The sequence below is a fragment of the Pristis pectinata genome, chromosome 19 (assembly GCF_009764475.1).
Source record: "Pristis pectinata isolate sPriPec2 chromosome 19, sPriPec2.1.pri, whole genome shotgun sequence".
In the NCBI taxonomy this organism is placed as follows: Eukaryota; Metazoa; Chordata; class Chondrichthyes; order Rhinopristiformes; family Pristidae; genus Pristis; species Pristis pectinata.
Window position 1 is genome coordinate 15276632 of NC_067423.1, and position 17945 is coordinate 15294576.

The window sequence follows — 17945 nt, forward strand, 5'->3', positions numbered from 1 at the left end:
CAGGCCAAGTCAGTGTTTAATTGCCCATTCCTATTTTCCCCCGAAAAGGTGGTGGTGAGCTGCCATCTTGAAATGCTGCAGTCAAGTCTATGGTGAAGGTTATCCCACAGTGTTGTGTGGAGTTCCAAGACTTTGATAGAGTGTTGGGTGATTTTTTTTCATCATTGACTGCACTTATTCCCCATCCTAATTGCCCTTGAGAACATGCTGATGAACTGCTTCCTTAAACCACTGCAGTCTTTTAGTGAAGGCCCACAGTGCTGTTGAATAAGGAGCTCCAGGATTTAGAACAGTGATGATGAAGGAAGAATAAGCTATTTTCAGGTGAGGTGACTTGGAAGGGGATCTATCGTGGTGGTTTTCTGATATGCTTGTGGTCTTTGTCCTCCATGGTGGAAGAAGGGTTTAGGAAATGCTGTTGGTGTAGAATAGGCAAGTAAGTGCAGTGTGATTTGCAACCCAGGTGGTGGAGGGAATGAATGTTTAGGCTGGTGGATGGGTTATCAATTAATTGGGCTGCTTTGTCTTGGATAATGATACTGTTATTGGAGTTGTACATATCCAGGCCAGTGGCACTCTTGATATGATGGTCCAGTTGATTTTCTGGTCAGTGGTGATCTCAGAGTTGAAGAAGTTGTAGAGTTATACAGCATGGAAACAGGCCCTTCGGCCCAACTGGTCCATGCTGACCAAGAAGCCCCATCCAAGCTAGTCCCATTTACCAGTGTTTGGCCCATAACCCTCTTAAACCTATCCAATCCATGTACCTGTCCAACTGTCTTTTAAAAGTTGTTATTGTCCCTGCCTCAACCACTGCCTCTGGAGCTCATTTCACATAGATACCACCCTTCGTGTAAAAAAAAGTTGTCCTTGAAGTTCCTATTAAATCTTTCCCCTCTCACCTTAAACCTATGCCCTCTAGTTTTTGATTTTCCAACCCTGGGGAAAAAGACTAGCTGCATTCACCCTTTCTATGCCCCTCATAATTTTATACACCTCTATAAGATCACCTTTCAGTCTCTGCTCTAAGGAATAAAGTCCTAGCCTGTCCAACCTCTCCCTATAAACTCAGTCCCTCGAGTCCTGGCAATATCCTTGTAAATCATTTCTGCATTCTTTCCAGTTTAATAACATCATTCCTATAGCAGGGTGACTAAAACTGAACATAATACTCCAAATGCGTCCATACCGGCATCCCGTAAAACTGCACCATGTCCTCCCAGCTTTTACACTTTGAATAACAAGGGTAGGTATTCAGATGCTCTCTTGGAAATGATATACAGGTAGATGTGCCAAAAGCCTTCCTCACCCCCACGTCTACCTGTGACTCCACTTTCAGTGAACCATGTACTTGTAGTCCAAGGTCCCTCTGTTCTACAACACTCCCCAGGGCCCAGCTGTTCACTGTGAAAGTCCTACCTCGATTTGACTTTACAAAATGCAATACCTTATCCAAATTAAATTCCATGATTTATGGTGGCATTGTTGCAGGAATTCCTCAGGACATGATAATGGTGGTGGTGGAGCTATTGATTAACGGATAGGTATTCAGATCCTTTCTTCTTGGAGATGATCATTGCAGGGCACCTTTGTAGTGTGGATATTACTTGTCACTTGTTCATCCATAATTTAATGCTGCTTGGGTCTTGCTACATGCAAGCATGGACTGGTTTATTTTCTGAGGATATGCAAATAGATTCAGCACTCATTTAAGACTGATATAAGGAAAGATCCCTTATCTTAAAGGGTTGTGAATCTTTGGAATTTTTTGCCATAGGGAGCTGGAGACAGAGTCTTCCTGTCCATTTAAGCTTAAGATAGATTTCTCATCAGTTAGGGAATCGAGTTATGGGAGAAGGGCAAAAAAGTGAACACAGGGTATGTTGGGTCAACCACTATCCTATTGAATGCTGGAGCAGGCTCGAAGGACTGAACGACCTTGACCTTTTCCCACCTCATAGTTTTATGGTCCAAACTGGAAAACAAGGACTCTGGTATGTGTGCTGAAGTTCTACATAAGGTGAGGAGTCACCTCTGACACATTCACAGTTTCATCTGGGAAGAGGGGGCCTTGAGGGAACTACAGGAGGGTCTTCCTGTTATCTGCCACAGGGAATGGCATGCAAAGGATTCTCCTCATCTCCCTCTCAGTTGTCGAAGAGCTGCTCCCCAAATTGCAGTATGGATTCCATCCATCAAGAAGCACAATTGATGTAATCTTTGTTGCCTGATGACTCCAAGAAAAATGCAGGGAGCAGTTTACTTAGATTTTTCTTGACTTAACAAAAGTCTTCGCTCTTAATTCAGCAGTGCTGTGGCGAATCCTTCTCAAATTTGATTGCACACAGAAGTTAGTTTGCTTTCTATGTGTGCTGTACAATTGCATGCAAGCCATAAATCTAACCAACAGGTCCACCATGTACATAATCCCACTGCAGACTGAGGTCAACTCGAGCTGCAACATTTCACCAACCTTCTTCTCAATCTTCCTTGCTACAATATTGCAGCTCATCAAATAATCCGTCCAGTAGAGTGGAGCCAGTCTGTAGGATGGGGCACTGTTCAATTTCTGTCACCTGAACTGCAGTACTAAGGCACATTTGGAGTCTGAGAGATTTGACAAGTCTTCGTGACAAGCAAGTAACAGTGAATTTTTTTTTTGCAAACGAGGCATTGGACTCTTACCGATCTGTTTGAAAAGAGAATAAATGTTTTGATAAAGATTAATCATTTTAGATAATAATAACATCTGTAATAAACTAATTATTGGATTTTGTTTTGCTGGTCACAACACATTAGATTATAATTATTTATTAGTAGATATCTTTTGAGCTACAGAGATATCTGTGTGTCACACCTACTTCAATCATTAACTTGGAAACGTGCTTTGCGGTATTTTATGAATATTCGGCATCTAAACAAAATCTGTTTTGAATCTTTTCATAAGGAACTTGGGGAGGGGGTAGGCCATTTAGGTCCTCAAGCTAAATCTAATCTTCCTCCATATACGTATCCCTAAACACTTTAACAAACCTGTTGCTTAGATTTAAAATTAAATCACAGAGCATCAATTGCTGTTTGCGGAAGAGAGCTGATAACCTCTCTGAATCTGTGTGTGTGTAAAAAAAAGACTCTCAATATGCAGAGAGAGTTTCATTCCATCTACAGTCTCAGTTCCTTTTAATACCTTTTAAATGTCAATCAAGTCATTTCATAATAGATAAATTCTAGAGAATGCAAACCTATTTATGTAACTTTTCCTTGTAATTTTTAGGTGTCAATCTGGCAAACCAACTCCCTGCAAAGGCAATATACTGTATCTATCATAGGTTGTGGTGCCTAGAACTGAACGCACTACCACTAACTAGAGCTTTGTTTAGCTGCAACGTAACTTGTAACCTCTTCACTCCCCCACCCACGTAGTCTACTGCTCTAGACATTAAGGCCAGTATTTCAGTTGCTTTGTTGATTGTAAGATGTACCAGCACTAAAGACAATGTTCCTTGACACTAAGGAAACATCAAAAGTGAACAAGGATATGCAGGTTCAATGAAGGATGAGACTTTCTTGGATATAACTGTTTTTCTCAATATAAAGAGAATAAAAATCAGAGAAACAAAATAGTAAAATATTCTCCTGGCATCATTTTTTTATATAAAGGAAAATCAATTGGGAATAGGGCCATTAAGGGGTTGATAGGACAAAGTTACAGGCAGTGATAAGGAAATGGTAGCAATATTAAATAATTACTTTGGTTCAGAAATTACTAGTGAGACTCATCATGTAGGCATTATATAAAATGATGAAATTTAAAAAGACTTAACAGCATTTAAAATAAAGAAGTTTACATATCAATTGATTAACATAAATCAACAAATTTAATAAACTGAGAATAAACACACAAATTTGGACAGTTGGCATTTGCATTTCGAAGAATCTAGAGAAGATGGGTACTGTTATACATAGTGAATAATTATTTGAAAAAGTTGTAGTGCATAGGACAGGTGGACAGCTAATATTGTGCATATGTGTATGGGAGATAGAATGTGGAAATATAGAATTTTCTCAGGCAATCTCCCAGCGTTGTGAACGGCTTTTTACCCTCAAGTTCTGAGGAGGCTGATGAGGTCAATGTGGGGTCTATAGACTCTGCTTTGGGTGGTGCCGGAAGTGTTTAATGGGGCAGGTAGTATGGGAGGTGGTTTGCACGTTATTCTATTTTTATTAAGCTCCCACGTGCTCCTAGTGAAGGGACTTGAGATTCCCGGTGCCATTCTGATGCTGCTTTCCCATTTTTAATGGAGGTGAACCTGAGATTTCTAAGAGTCAGTGAGTATGTTATGTTTTTCAAGGAGCTCATGAGAGAAGCCTTGAAGCATTTCCTCTGCCCTTCTGGTCATCTCTTGTGAAACAGCTTTAAGAATTTTGTGTTGGACATGTGAGTGATCTGAGCTGCCTGTTGGAGTTGGTTCAATGTAATTTGAACTACAGTGCTATGGATAGTGGCGTGGAGAGGTTGCTGCAGTTGATTTGCTTACCCAACAGAGATTTTGGAGGATTTTGAGAGAAAATATTGGTGTCTTTCTCCATTGCTTTGAGGTGCCTACTCCGAGCAAACTGCCTTCTGACTGTAAATATTACTCACATGTATAGTTGTCTTTAAGCACAGTTTGAACATAACTAGTCCCTGTGATCGTATGGAGCATTTCTTCCCATATGTGCAGGGGATCAATCCTCTCTGTAGCTCCTTGCAAGTTGTGAAAGTTTGCCCTGAATCCATACCTGTTGATCACACCAGTGACGATTAGTCCCGTGATTGTACCAGCTTTAATTTGACCTTGTTCTTTACTTAAAGCTAGAAAATTATTCCTTCTTGCTCCTATGTCATTGAATCGTCCTCTAACAGGAATGCAGTCCTGTTTGATATTTGTATGAATAACTTCTTTAACATTTCCTTCAGTTTAGTCTGTTTTAAAAGTTCATTGCAAGCCCCTTGGTTCCTCAAGACAGACTGGGATATGAAGCCTGCTCAGTTTTTGGTCAGACTTTATTAATATTGAATTAAATGTGTTTTTGCTGTGGGTTTGTCTACAACAAAAAAAAATAGATAGAAACACAACAGATAACAAGTTGGTTGTAGGACAGAAGGAAGTGGATTTGGGTGAGGATAGTTATTAGAATAGCAGAAAATAGAAAGTAGGTTTCCAGAAGGATGGCTGATGAAATACCTGTCCACAATTTATCTGAATGATTGAGACATTGGAATTAAGCAGTACAATTTTTAAATCTGTGGATGATACAAAACTGTGAGAATTATGGGGGACTATTACAAATTACACAATAACTTCAATAAACTTCAGAATAGCATGTAATGACAAATGATTTTATACAAACATAAGTAGTTAGTATTATGTTTTGCTAAGAAAAATTGAGAAACAAGTCACTTGGAAAATAAGAATCTAAATTGGGTAATGGAATAAAGGGATCTGAGAGTACTAATAGTCAAATCAGTGATTATGAAGGTTAATAAAACCATACAAAAAAAAACAAGCAAATAGAGTTTATTTCTAGAGGGATAGAAAGGAGAAGAGTATACTAACCATGATGAATTTTGGATGGTCCATACCTGAAGTTCTATATTTAGTTTTGATGATTGTATTACTTGAAATTTATAGAGGAGCAAGAAGAATGAAGATGATCTGCAGGAATAATACCAGCACTGTGAGTTATCCTTTTCAGGAGAGGATTAAAGAATTTGTACTGCTTTGGAATGACGGAGGATGAAGTGGGACCTGATAGAGGCATATAAGATGATGAGAGGCATTGATCAGGTAGATAGAGGCTTTTTCCTAGGGCTGAAATGGTTGCCACAAGAGGACGTAGGTTTAACGTGCTGGGGAGTGGGTATAGGGGAGATGTCAGGGGTAAGTTTTTTACTCAGAGAGTGGTGAGTACGTGGAATGTGCTACCGGCAACAGTGGTGGAGGCGGATACGATTGAGTCTTTTAACATACTTTTGGATAGGTACATGGAGCTGAGAAAAATAGAGGGCTATGGGTCTCTAAGGTAGGGACATTTTCGGCACAGCTTTGTGGGCCGAAGGGCCTGAATTGTGCTGTAGGTTTTCTATGTTTCTAAAAGTTTTAGCTCGAATAATGTTTGTTGCAGTTTCTGTCGCTGCATGATGAATGTCAAATTATGTCTTAAAGAATGAAGTGAGTTGGTTCTCTCCTCTTGAAAAAAGGAGGCTAAAGGGTGACCTATTAGAAGTTGCGGAAATTATGAAAAATTTTCCGAGAGTAGACAAAGAATGCTTCAGTCTTGGGAGGAACAATACTACAGGTTATCACAGCAAAGCGATAAGAAATAAAATAGGGGATTTGGAAGAAATTACTTCATCTACAGAATGGTCAGAATGTAGAATTCATTGCTTAAGGAAGCGTTTGAGGCAAATATGACAGGACCTTAAAGGGGAGGCTAAATAGGCATATGAGAGAGAAGGAACCCAGGGTTATTTTATCTGATTTTGATGATGACCTGAAAGAAGCATTAATGGGAATGCAGATTGGTTGGGCTGAATGGCCTGTTTCTATGCTGTACACTCTGCATAATTTCAATGATCTGCAGATACTTAATTATCTGTAGGCGACCATTCTACAGTTTTTCACATTTCAGGTGTACTCTGACGTATTTCTATTGTAAGAATATTTATTGCAGGCAATGTCAGACAATGAACTGAAGGTGGGGCAGGGTGTTTTGACTCTCAGTGTACTTCTATTGTACAGCAGACAATGTCAGGTTCATCAGTAACTAACAATCTATTTCAAGAGAATAAGGAACAAAATTATAGCCACTTTTGCCAGTAAAAGTAGGTTAATATTTTCAGAGAAATGTAGAGGTGAAGGGTATAATTTATGTGGAAAAAATCAGCAGTGTGGTTACCATGCTTGATTGATAGAGGATTTACTCAGTAATCTCCACTCTGGCTGGCTATGTCATTGTTACCAAATGCAGCCTATTATTATGAACTAAGTGGTATTTATCAAACAGCATAAAATGTACATCCCAGACTGACTGACGCGCCCATTTCACTGAGTCAAATCATCTCATTCAATTAAGCATTCTGTGGGCCTATTTACAGTACATATTTGACTGTATTTATGCTGTGTAGAATATGGTAACTGTTTCAAAAGTACATTAAATGGCCTGATATCAGGTTTGTTCCTATGGCTTAAAAATCTTAAGAAGACTGAATTGTTTTTAACATTTCACTCAGCCTGAGAATGTCAGATTCATCATTAATTAAATGGTGCTATGGTATAGGTAGTAGTAGTCATCATGTTTCAAAGAGTACTTCTGTGGTAGTCATAAATGAAAAGAGATACTTCTGGTTTTTTAGGAGAATTGTGAAGTTCTTAATTATTTTAAAAATATTTTTGTGCTTCATATTATTTTGTCACTTGTTCAAATGCTTATTTAAGCTGGCTAGTTGGTTTGTTAAGTGAACAGTGGTTTAATGGAATCTATGTTCTTCTTCCTAGGGCTGAAGTGATGATGCATGATATATTCTGGTGAGACAGTGCATGGGAAGAGAAACTTTTTTGTTACTTATTTCCACATTTACTTTGATTTATGAGCAGAAAATATTTGTAGGAAATGTGCCATCCACTGACAAGGCTCTAAGTGGCAAATAGGTTCATGCAAGTTGAGGCATAGGTTATCCTTATCGTTATAGATAGTGGGTTTGGATATAGAAGCAAGGGAGTTGAAGTAAAATTTACTAGAAAGTTAGGCCCCAAATGGAGTTTTGTCAAATTATGGCACCACACTTCAGGAAGTTTGTCAAGTCACTAGAGAAAGCACGTATGAGATTTAGAGAATGATACCAGTGATAGCTATAGTGGAGACATTAGAGATGAAATTGATTTGATCTCCTTAGAGAGTAAGAGGTTTTGGAAGATTTAATAGATGAGAAAATTGAGAGATTCTTCTAGTCATAAAGTCATGCAGCAGGGAAACAGGCCCTTTGGTCCAACTCATCCATGCCGACTGTGTTGCCCAGTGAGTTAGTCCCATCTGCCTGCGTTTGACCCAAAGCCCTCTAAACCTTAGAGATTACCTTAGAGGCACATTAGCAACATTTAAAAGATGGCTTTTAAATGTTGCTAATGTGCCTGCCTCAACCACTATTTCTGGCAGCTCATTTCAAATATGCACCACCCTTTGCATGAAGAAGCTGCCCCTGATGTCCCTTTTAAATCTCTTACCTCTGGCTTTAAACCTATGCCCTCCTGTTTTTAGCACCCCCCTCCCTGGGAAAAAGATTAAGTGTTTTCACCCTGTCTATACCCTTCACTGTCTTGTATATCTCTGTCAAGTCACCCCTCAAACCTCCTATGTTCCAGGGAATAAAGTCCTAGTTTACACAACCTTTCCTTGTAACTCAGGCCCCCAAGTCCAGATTGGAACGATTTTAAAAATCTGCAGAGAGAAACTAAGAAGGTCATTAGGAAAGCAAAGATGAGTTACGAAAGGAAGCTGGCGGACAACATTCGGAAGGATTCTAAGAGTTTTTTTAAATACATAAGGAATAAAAGAGAGACACGGGTTGACATAGGACCAATTGATAACGGTGCAGGAGGTATTATAATGGATGATAGTGAGATGGCAAGGGAATTGAATGAATATTTTGCATCGGTCTTCACCGTGGAGGACTTAAGCAATGTGCCCATTAGTCAGGAGTCTCACGAATTGGAGCTGAGTTCAATTGAGATTAATAGGGAGAAGGTGCTTGGAAAACTAAAGGGGCTTAAGGCTGATAAGTCTCCCGGACCGGATGAGGTGCATCCCCGGGTTCTGAAGGAGGTGGCTGTGGAGATAGCGGAGGCGTTGGCGATTATTTTTTCAGGAATCGATAGATTCTGGCATGGTTCCGGAGGACTGGAGGGTAGCGAATGTAGTTCCGTTATATAAGAAAGGTGGGAGGCAGCACAAAGGCAATTACAGACCTATTAGTCTGACGTCAGTGGTGGGAAAATTATTGGAGTCTATCCTCAAGGAGGAGGTTACCGAATACCTAGAGGCGCAAGGCAAGATAGGACCTAGTCAACATGGTTTTGTGAAGGGGAGGTCCTGTCTGACCAACCTATTGGAGTTTTTTGAAGAAATCACAGGTAGGGTGGATAAGGGAGAGGCGGTAGATGTTGTGTATTTAGACTTTCAAAAGGCCTTTGATAAGGTGCCTCACAAGAGACTGATTAATAAGATGAGAGGTCATGGAATTATGGGCAGGGTAGCAAAATGGGTGGAGAATTGGCTGGTTGGCAGGAAGCAAAGGGTGGAAATAAAAGGATCTCGTTCTGGTTGGTTACCGGTTACTAGTGGTGTGCCGCAAGGGTCGGTGTTGGGGCCTCTCCTTTTTACCTTGTACATCAATGATTTGGATGATGGAATAAATGGTTGTGTGGCTAAGTTTGCGGATGACACCAAGATAAGTGGAGGAGTAGGGAGCATAGAGGAAATAGAAAGAATGCAGAGGGACCTAGACAGTTTAGGAGAATGGGCAAGAAAATGGCAGATGAGATTCAATGTTGAGAAATGTGCAGTTGTACACTTTGGAAGTAGAAATAAGCGGGTAGATTATTATCTAGAAGGAGAGAAGATTGATAGTGCGGTAGTACAAAGGGACTTGGGGGTACTTATACAAGATACCTTAAAAGTTAACCACCAGGTTGGATCGGTGGTTAAGAAAGCGAATGCTATGTTGGCATTCATCTCGAGAGGTATAGTGTATAAAAGTAAGGAAGTGTTGATGAGGCTCTACGGGGCGCTAGTGAGGCCTCATTTGGAATACTGTGCGCAGTTTTGGGCCCCGCATCTTAGGAAGGATGTGCTGACGTTGGAGAGGGTTCAGAGGAGATTTACGAGAATGATTCCAGGAATGAAAGGGCTTAAGTACGATGAGCGTTTGTCGGCTCTTGGACTGTACTCGCTGGAGTACAGAAGGATGAGAGGGGACCTCGTAGCGACATTTAAAATGTTGACAGGTAAGGATAGAGTAGATGTGGCTAGGCTGTTTCCCTTGGTGGGCGTGTCCAGGACCAGAGGGCACAATCTTAGAATTAGAGGGTACAGTTTCAAGACAGAGATGAGGAGAAGTTTCTTTACCCAGAGGGTGGTGAAATTGTGGAACTCCTTGCCACGCACAGCAGTGGAGGCCAGATCAGTGGGGGTGTTCAAGGAGGAGATAGACAGATATCTAAATAGTCAGGGTATCAAGGGATATGGGGATAAGGCTGGCAAATGGGATTAGAATAGTTTTTTTTTTTCTCTCTCTTTTTTTCCCACCCCATTTCTTTTTCCCTTTTCCTTGGAGCAGACTCGATGGGCCGAATGGCCTGCTTCTGCTCCCTTATCTTGTGATCTTGTGAACATCGTGGTAAATCTTTTCTGCACTCTTCATAGTTTAATAACATCTTTCCTCTAACGAGGTGACCAAAACTGTATACAATACTCCCAAGTGCGGCCTTACCAACGTCTTGTAACTGCAATGTAACTTCCCAACTCTTATACTCAGTGCCCTACTGATGAAGGCCAGCATGCCAAACGCCGCCTTCACCACCCTATTTTCCTGTGGTGCTGCTTTCAATAAACTATACACTTGCACTCTTAGGTCCCTCTGTTCCATAACACTCCCCAGGACCCGATCATTCACTGTATAAGTTCTACCCTAGTTTGATCTCCGAAAATGCAATACCTCACATTTATCTGGGTTGAAAGTCATTTGTCAATCCTCAGCCCACATACCTAGCTGATCAAGATCCCACTGTAATTTTTCATAACCTTCTACACTGTCTACAACACCACCTATTTTAGTAAGATCCGCAAACTCATGAACTTTGCCTTGTGCATTCACATCCAAATCGTTTATGTAAATTACAAACAAGAAAGGTCCCAGCATCGACCCCTGTGGCACACCACTAGACACGGGCCTCCAGTCCAAGAAACAATCCTCGACCATCACCCTCTGCTTCTTACCACTGAGGCAATTATGAATCTAATCCACTATCTCATCCTGGATCCCGTGTGATCTAATCTTCCAGACTAGCCTGCCATGAGGGACCTTGTCAAACAAACCTTGTTCTAGAAACATTTTTAGCAGAAATAGGCCTTGCGGTCCTTCAGTTCTGCTTCAGCATTTATTAAGATCCTTTGTTTCAAGATGTGAATTCTGTGGTGTTCAGAAATCTACCCTTTTTGGCCTTGTTTTTACTTAATGACTGACATGGTGAAGTAGGGAATTCCAAAGATTTTCTGCATAAAATATTTCTTTCCTAAAGCATTTATCCAGAGTTTGTACCTCCTGGTTCTCCATTCTACAGCTACAGGCAATGGCCCCTTGACTCCTACCTGTGAATCCTTGTTAGAAATTTATGTTTCAATGAATTCCGCTCATTCTTCCAGCAAGTATAGACCAATTTTCTTTGGCTTCTCTTCATAGGGCAAACCACTTGACTCTCATGAACTGAAGCAGTACTGACTCTCTTATCTATTCTGCTAGTAACATCATCAATAAGTTTCTAATCGATGTGTCATGCATCACTTGTTTCTTCATAAAATCACATTGACACTGCCTAATCCGCATTATCATTTTTAAGTACCATGTTACCATGTCCTTAATGATGAACTCTAGTATTTCGCTGACAGCCGATATCAGGGTAATGAGACTGTGCCCTATAGTTTTATTTTCTCTCCATCCTCAAATAGGTGTTAAATTTGTTAGAGTAAAGAAAATAAACATTCCCATTTTAAGGTATCAGTAACTAGAGAAATTAAATTTAAGATAATTAGCAAATGTAGGATGAAAGACGTAAAAATTTGGTTATGAAACATTTCAGTTATGATATGAAATGTCTGAAGCAGATTCGATACAATCTTTCAAAAGGGGAATTGGATAAATACTAGAAAAATAAGAATTTTCATGGCTTGGGAAGGAATTAGACTGGTTTATTCAGAGAACTGACTCAGGCAGAGTGGATTGAAACTCACCATGTAATCTCTTTTATTGACATCTGATCTTCTGAATAGGTATTATAGTCCTCTTGTCAGCCAATGATCATCTTCCTATCTATTATTCTTCTTTGATCGTCCTTATTCTCTTTGGAATAAGGTACACTGAGAGTTCAAACATTCACATTCAAAGCTTAAAACGTTTAATCAACTTATTTCTTTCAATTGTCAGGAAATCTTTTGCGGTCAAACAAGTTTTCCTGTGGTTCTGATTGTGGGAGCTAAATATGGGTGAAAGTGCAGTTTATACATGCATTTTTAATTGTTTTCCAGAAAACTGCTACAATGAGAACTGATCCTTTGAAACTGCACAATGCAAATGGAATTCTTATGCGGCATGAACTTGGGAACCAGCCTGTTTGAATGGGAGGGTATATTTTTCTCAATGTATGTTTAATATAGTGGGCAGATGGATGAATTTTTAGTTAGATATGGAGCTTATTCTTTACATACTTGACAATATAATTCAGATATTGAGATATTTACATTTTCTTTATTGGCAACCTTTCATTATTTTATCACTATGGTGACTTTTTTAAATGAAGGAACCTTCACATAAATTCACTTTCAGACTTTTAAATATTGTTTTGTTTCTTGGGCATTGAAAGCTTGGGGTCTTGCCTTTGATGTTCAAGTGCAATGGTGGTGATCATTAGGAGTGTACTGTTATTTGTACAATAACACGAGTCAAAAATGGTATCTCCTTTTGATCTGAAGTGGATATTTCGGTCCCTGTGCTCAGATAATTTGGTAGGCAGATTGAGGAAATATTTGTTAAGGCAAACTTAATGTATTGTTATACTGCTTTATTTCTCACTGTGGAACACCAGTTATGAGATTCACTTGGTATTGCTGTTCTGAATTCATACTTTTATTAGAGTCACACTACTGACAACTGGTGAAAGATGCGCTTAGCTTTATGCAAACAATTTCAATGACAATGTGTGAGCAGTCACACCTTGCATATCTTGCTGACAGTTCATACAAGCACCTTGTTCTCCACATGGATCTGATGACCAAGCCTCACTCAGGTATTTCTCTGTCTTAACCTCTAGTTATTGTTCTGCTTTTTTGCCTGATGTTGAGGTTCTAGATGCCATTGGAGACATCACTAAAAACAGATGGCTACTGTCTTGTTACTTCCTGTTTATCAGGCCTTTGAGACCTTGGATCCTTATGAAGCAAGCAAACTTCCAACTGCTTCAGCTTCACAAAGCTACTGCTTTGTGAAGCTGAGAAAATGTTACATTGGGATATTGTCCCATATCTCATGCCAGTTTGGCTCATTCTGCAGCTATGTTTATTTCAGAGTGTTAATTGCCGTCAGTGGCTTCCCAAAACATTTCCTGATTTGGAACCCTGTGATCAATCATGACTGATGATTCACTTGACTCCTTCACTTAAGTCATTATCAATCTCCTTGCTTAATTTTTATTAACATTCTCAGAGAACTTCACAGACTGTGTATGCGGCAACATCCAAATGTCTGTTATGACTGCACACAATATTCATGGTTCTATTCTGTGATGGCCATTTAACCCTTTGACTACCACAATTTAATGATCCCAATTGCCATGTGCATGATATAAAATGACATGTTATAACTCCCCACATCAGTGGGTTGCCTTGCTCGATTTAAGTTAATCTGTCCTGCTTTTGAACCTTCTCATACTATTCAATTTCAAGCAATCATTTTCAAATAGCAGTAGATTTCCTGCTTTGTTTTCCTATCTGCTCTCAATCTACAGGGATGCCCAATAGGATAGATGCAGCGTAATGGCAATTATTAAAGCAAGCTAATGTTAAAAGTAGCTAATGAGTTTCTTAATTATATATTATTTTTAAAGATAACCTGTAGATAAGAGGGTCTGAACATTAATTGCTGTGATGTCAGATTTAAACTTCTAAGTTCCTTTTATGGGAATGTCCAAGTAGTCTTACAAGTGTCTATGAGGCATTAATCCCTATTTTCCTCGAATTGATTCTTGGTTAATATAGTTTGTTCCTACACCAGGTAATTTTTTTCATCAAATAGATATCGTGCAGGATTTTCTTAAATAGCCAACGGTTTTTACATGTTAATGTATGGATTTAGTTTACTGTAACAAAGGTAATAAAATAATGAAAATTGTGACATCATGATCTAATAGCAGTAATAACCTCAATAGCGAATTTTACCTCATTAATCCATGATCCATGAGAGAAAATAAATAATTATAAAAAAAATCTTGATCTGCCAACTGATGTCATCTCTTCTGCTCTGCTATCATAATGTAGAGATGAGTCTATTTTGAATTATTGTAGTTTGACCAGCAACAATTGTAACGTGTAGCTAAACATAATGCAAATAGTTAAAAAGGAATTTGGAATATTTCGTGCAAAGAGGAAAAAGATTTAAACAGCACGTTTTTTTCTTTATCCCATTGACGTGTCATCTCACAAAATCCCTTTTTGTTTTTTTTGTCTTTCCTTAATAGTGCATTACATGGAACTATTATTATTTGTATGTTTTAATTCTCCCAAAATTCTCTTCGCTAATTTTCAACCCCTTTTGAATAATTAATATAAGTTAACATTTATCAGTCCTCCTTTGAGTGACGGTCAATTCATAGTACTTTGGTTTCTTATTTTATGATGAGAAGTTATGTTACTCAGTTGAGAGGTATCTTGCACATGGTCCTCAATCAGCATCACTTAATGACTGGGTAATGTATTTGACATCTCAGGCTTCAGTTTCTCCAATTTGTGAAGGTTGTGGTTTATCAGTTTGATTTGTCTTTAATTTCAGGCATTTCTCTAATCTGCTGCACCCGTGGCAGTGCAAAATTTGAAAACTTGCATGTAACAAGTATGATAACAGTGAAACAGCACATCATACTTGATTTTGTAGTTTTTTTCCTGTCTGATTGGGTTTTATTTTTTCTCTGTGCTTGGACACTTATGTGTGGTTGATCACATGACTGGGCAGAGTGGTTATTTTGCCTTTCTATCTCTCTCTCTGTCTTCTGCCTCCTCCCCTTTAAAGCCACTCCCTGTGAATCTGCCACAAGATATGTGCGACTGGTAATTGTTACTTTGAATTTCCTTCTTTTTCTGTTTTTTTGAGCAGGGCCTTATTTATGTTTTGCTATGATCTTAAAAGTGTTGAGCCTTGCAGTTTCCACAATTGCTTGGATTGATTTTCTCCTCCATGACATAACTGGAAGATGTGAAATGGAGGAAGGGGGATAGATCTGATTGAAAAGTAAAATGAGGAAGTGTGGGTAGTTAAATATAGCACAGGGCAATCCTGGATATTTGACTAAACTATTTCAAGTCAGTCATTAGAAAAATGGCCCCTGTTACAAAATAATTAATTCTGCAGATTTTTAGACAGCTAATGTCACCAAAAGCTAATGTGGGTTTAAAAGAAAAAAGTGAAAAGAAATGTAGTTCTTTTCAAAGAGGTGATTCAGCTGGAAAATCAGCAGATACCAAGAACTTGACTTTCAAAATGCATTTGACAAGGTCCCTTAAAAAAGATATCTGAAGTGAAAGCTCAGTAGGGGATTCTCACAGAAACTTTAAGTTCAACAAAAAATTGGCCTGACAGTAGGCAGCAGAATGTGGTTGTAAAGGGTAATTATTAGAGTTGAGTAGGAGTGACTATTGGGACTCCATAGGGAAATATGCAAAGACTTGTGCCGTTTACAATTTTTATTAATAACCTTGGCAAATGAATGATTCAGAACTAATAAATTTGTTGATAGTACCAAATATCTTGCTTAGGATTGAAGATGTACAAAAAAATTCAGATACATAGGGATTTGATACGTAGGGAAGTCTGTAATTAGAAAGAAAAACATTTAAGTGCTGTTCATATCTTTTTTTTAATTTTGTATGTGTAGCCGGGAAAAGATACTGACCAAATTGTGCACTAAATAGTCTTGCTAAATGTCACTCAGTACCTGATCAGCATTGTTTTCAAAATGTGTAGAACAAATTAAGGGGGACCAGTCCTAAGGGCAGATCTGTGTGCTATTGGAGTGTATTGTTTGTGAGATCATAATTTTAGAGAATTATGTAGTGTTGATCACTATTCCAAAATGGTGACATTTGGAAAGGATATTAAAGGCAACCAGATGAGGGGGAAGACAGAAACACAATTTTTTTGTGTTAGATGAAATGGTTCAAATGTTCACCCTGTATAATTATGAAACCAATATAGAAACATAGAAAACCTACAGCACAATTCAGGCTCTTCAGCTCACAAAGCTGTGCCGAAAATGTCTCTACCTTAGAAATTACTAGGCTTCCCCATAGCCCTCTATTTTTCTCAGCTCCATGTACCTATCCAAAAGTCTCTTAAAAGACCCTATCGTATCCGCTTCCACCACCGTTACCGGTAGCCCATTCCACGTACTCACCACTCTCTGAGTAAAAAACTTACCCCTGACATCTCCTCTATACCTACTCCCCAGCACCTTAAACCTGTGTCCTCTTGTGGCAACCATTTCAGCCCCGGGGAAAAGCCTCTGACTATCTACCTGATCAATGCCTCTCATCATCTTATATACCTCTATCAGGTCCCCCCTCATCCTCCGCTGCTCCAAGGAGAAAAGGCCGAGTTTCCTCAACCTGCTTTCATAATGCATGCTCCGCATTCCAGGCAGCATCCTTGTAAATCTACTCTGTACCTTTTCTATGGCTTCCACATCCTTCCTGTAGTGAAGTGACCAGAACTGAGCACAGTACTCCAAGTGGGGTCTGACCAGGGTCCTATATAGCTGCAACAAGACCTCTCAGCTCCTAAATTCAATTCCATGATTGATGAAGGATGGTACACCATATGCCTTCTTAACCACAGAGTCAACCTGTGCAGTTGCTTTGAGCGTCCTATGGACTCTGACCCCAAGATCCCTCTGATCCTCCACACAACCAAGAATACTATACTCTGCCATCATATTTGACCTACTTCACACTTATCTGGGTTGAACTGCATCTGCCACTTCTCAGCCCAACTTTGCATCCTATCTATGTCCTGCTGTAACCTCTGACAGCCCTCTATACTATCCACAACACATCCAACCTTTGTGTCATCTGCAAACATACTAATCCATCCCTCCACTTCCTCATCCAGGTCGTTTATAAAAATCACAAAGAGTAAGGGTCCCAGAACAGATCCTTGAGGTACACCACTGGTCACCGACCTCCATGCAGAATATGACCCTTCAACAACCACTCTTTGCCTTCTGTGGGTCAGGCAGTTCTGGATCCACATTGCAATGTCCCCTTGGATCCCATGCCTCCTTACTTTCTCAATAAGCCTTGCAATGGGGTACCTCATCAAATGCCTTGCTGAAATCCATATACACTACATCTACTGCTCTCCCTTCATCGATGTGTTTAATCAGGCTCGTAAGGCAGGACCTACCCTTCACAAAGTCATGCTGACTATTCCTAATCATATTATACCTCTCCAAATGTTCATAAATCCTGCCTCTCAGGATCTTCTCCATCAGCTTACCAACCACTGAGGTAAGACTCACTGGTCTATAATTTCCTGTGCTATCTCTACTCCCTTTCTTGAACAAGGGAACAACATCCGCAACCCTCCAATCTTCTGGAACCTCTCCCGTCTCCATGGATGATGCAAAGATCATCGTCAGAGGCTCTGCAATCTCCTCCCTCTCCTCCCACAGCAGCCTGGGATACATCTTATCCGGTCCCGGCGACTTATCCAACTTGATGCTTTCCAAAATTTTCAGTACCTCCTCTTTCCTAATATCTACGTGCTCAAGCTTTTCAGCCTGCTGCAAGTCCTCACTACAATCCCCCAGATCTTTTTCTGTAGTGAATACTGATGTAAAGTATTCATTAAGTACCTCTGCTATTTC

General features: G+C 39.6%; 1 protein-coding gene across 1 annotated transcript in view; it reads left to right on the forward strand.

The window, feature by feature from the left end:
* snd1 (staphylococcal nuclease and tudor domain containing 1) overlaps positions 1-17945 on the forward strand; it is a 746083-nt gene that overhangs the window by 285673 nt on the left and 442465 nt on the right. The gene's annotated exons all lie outside the window — the stretch shown is intronic.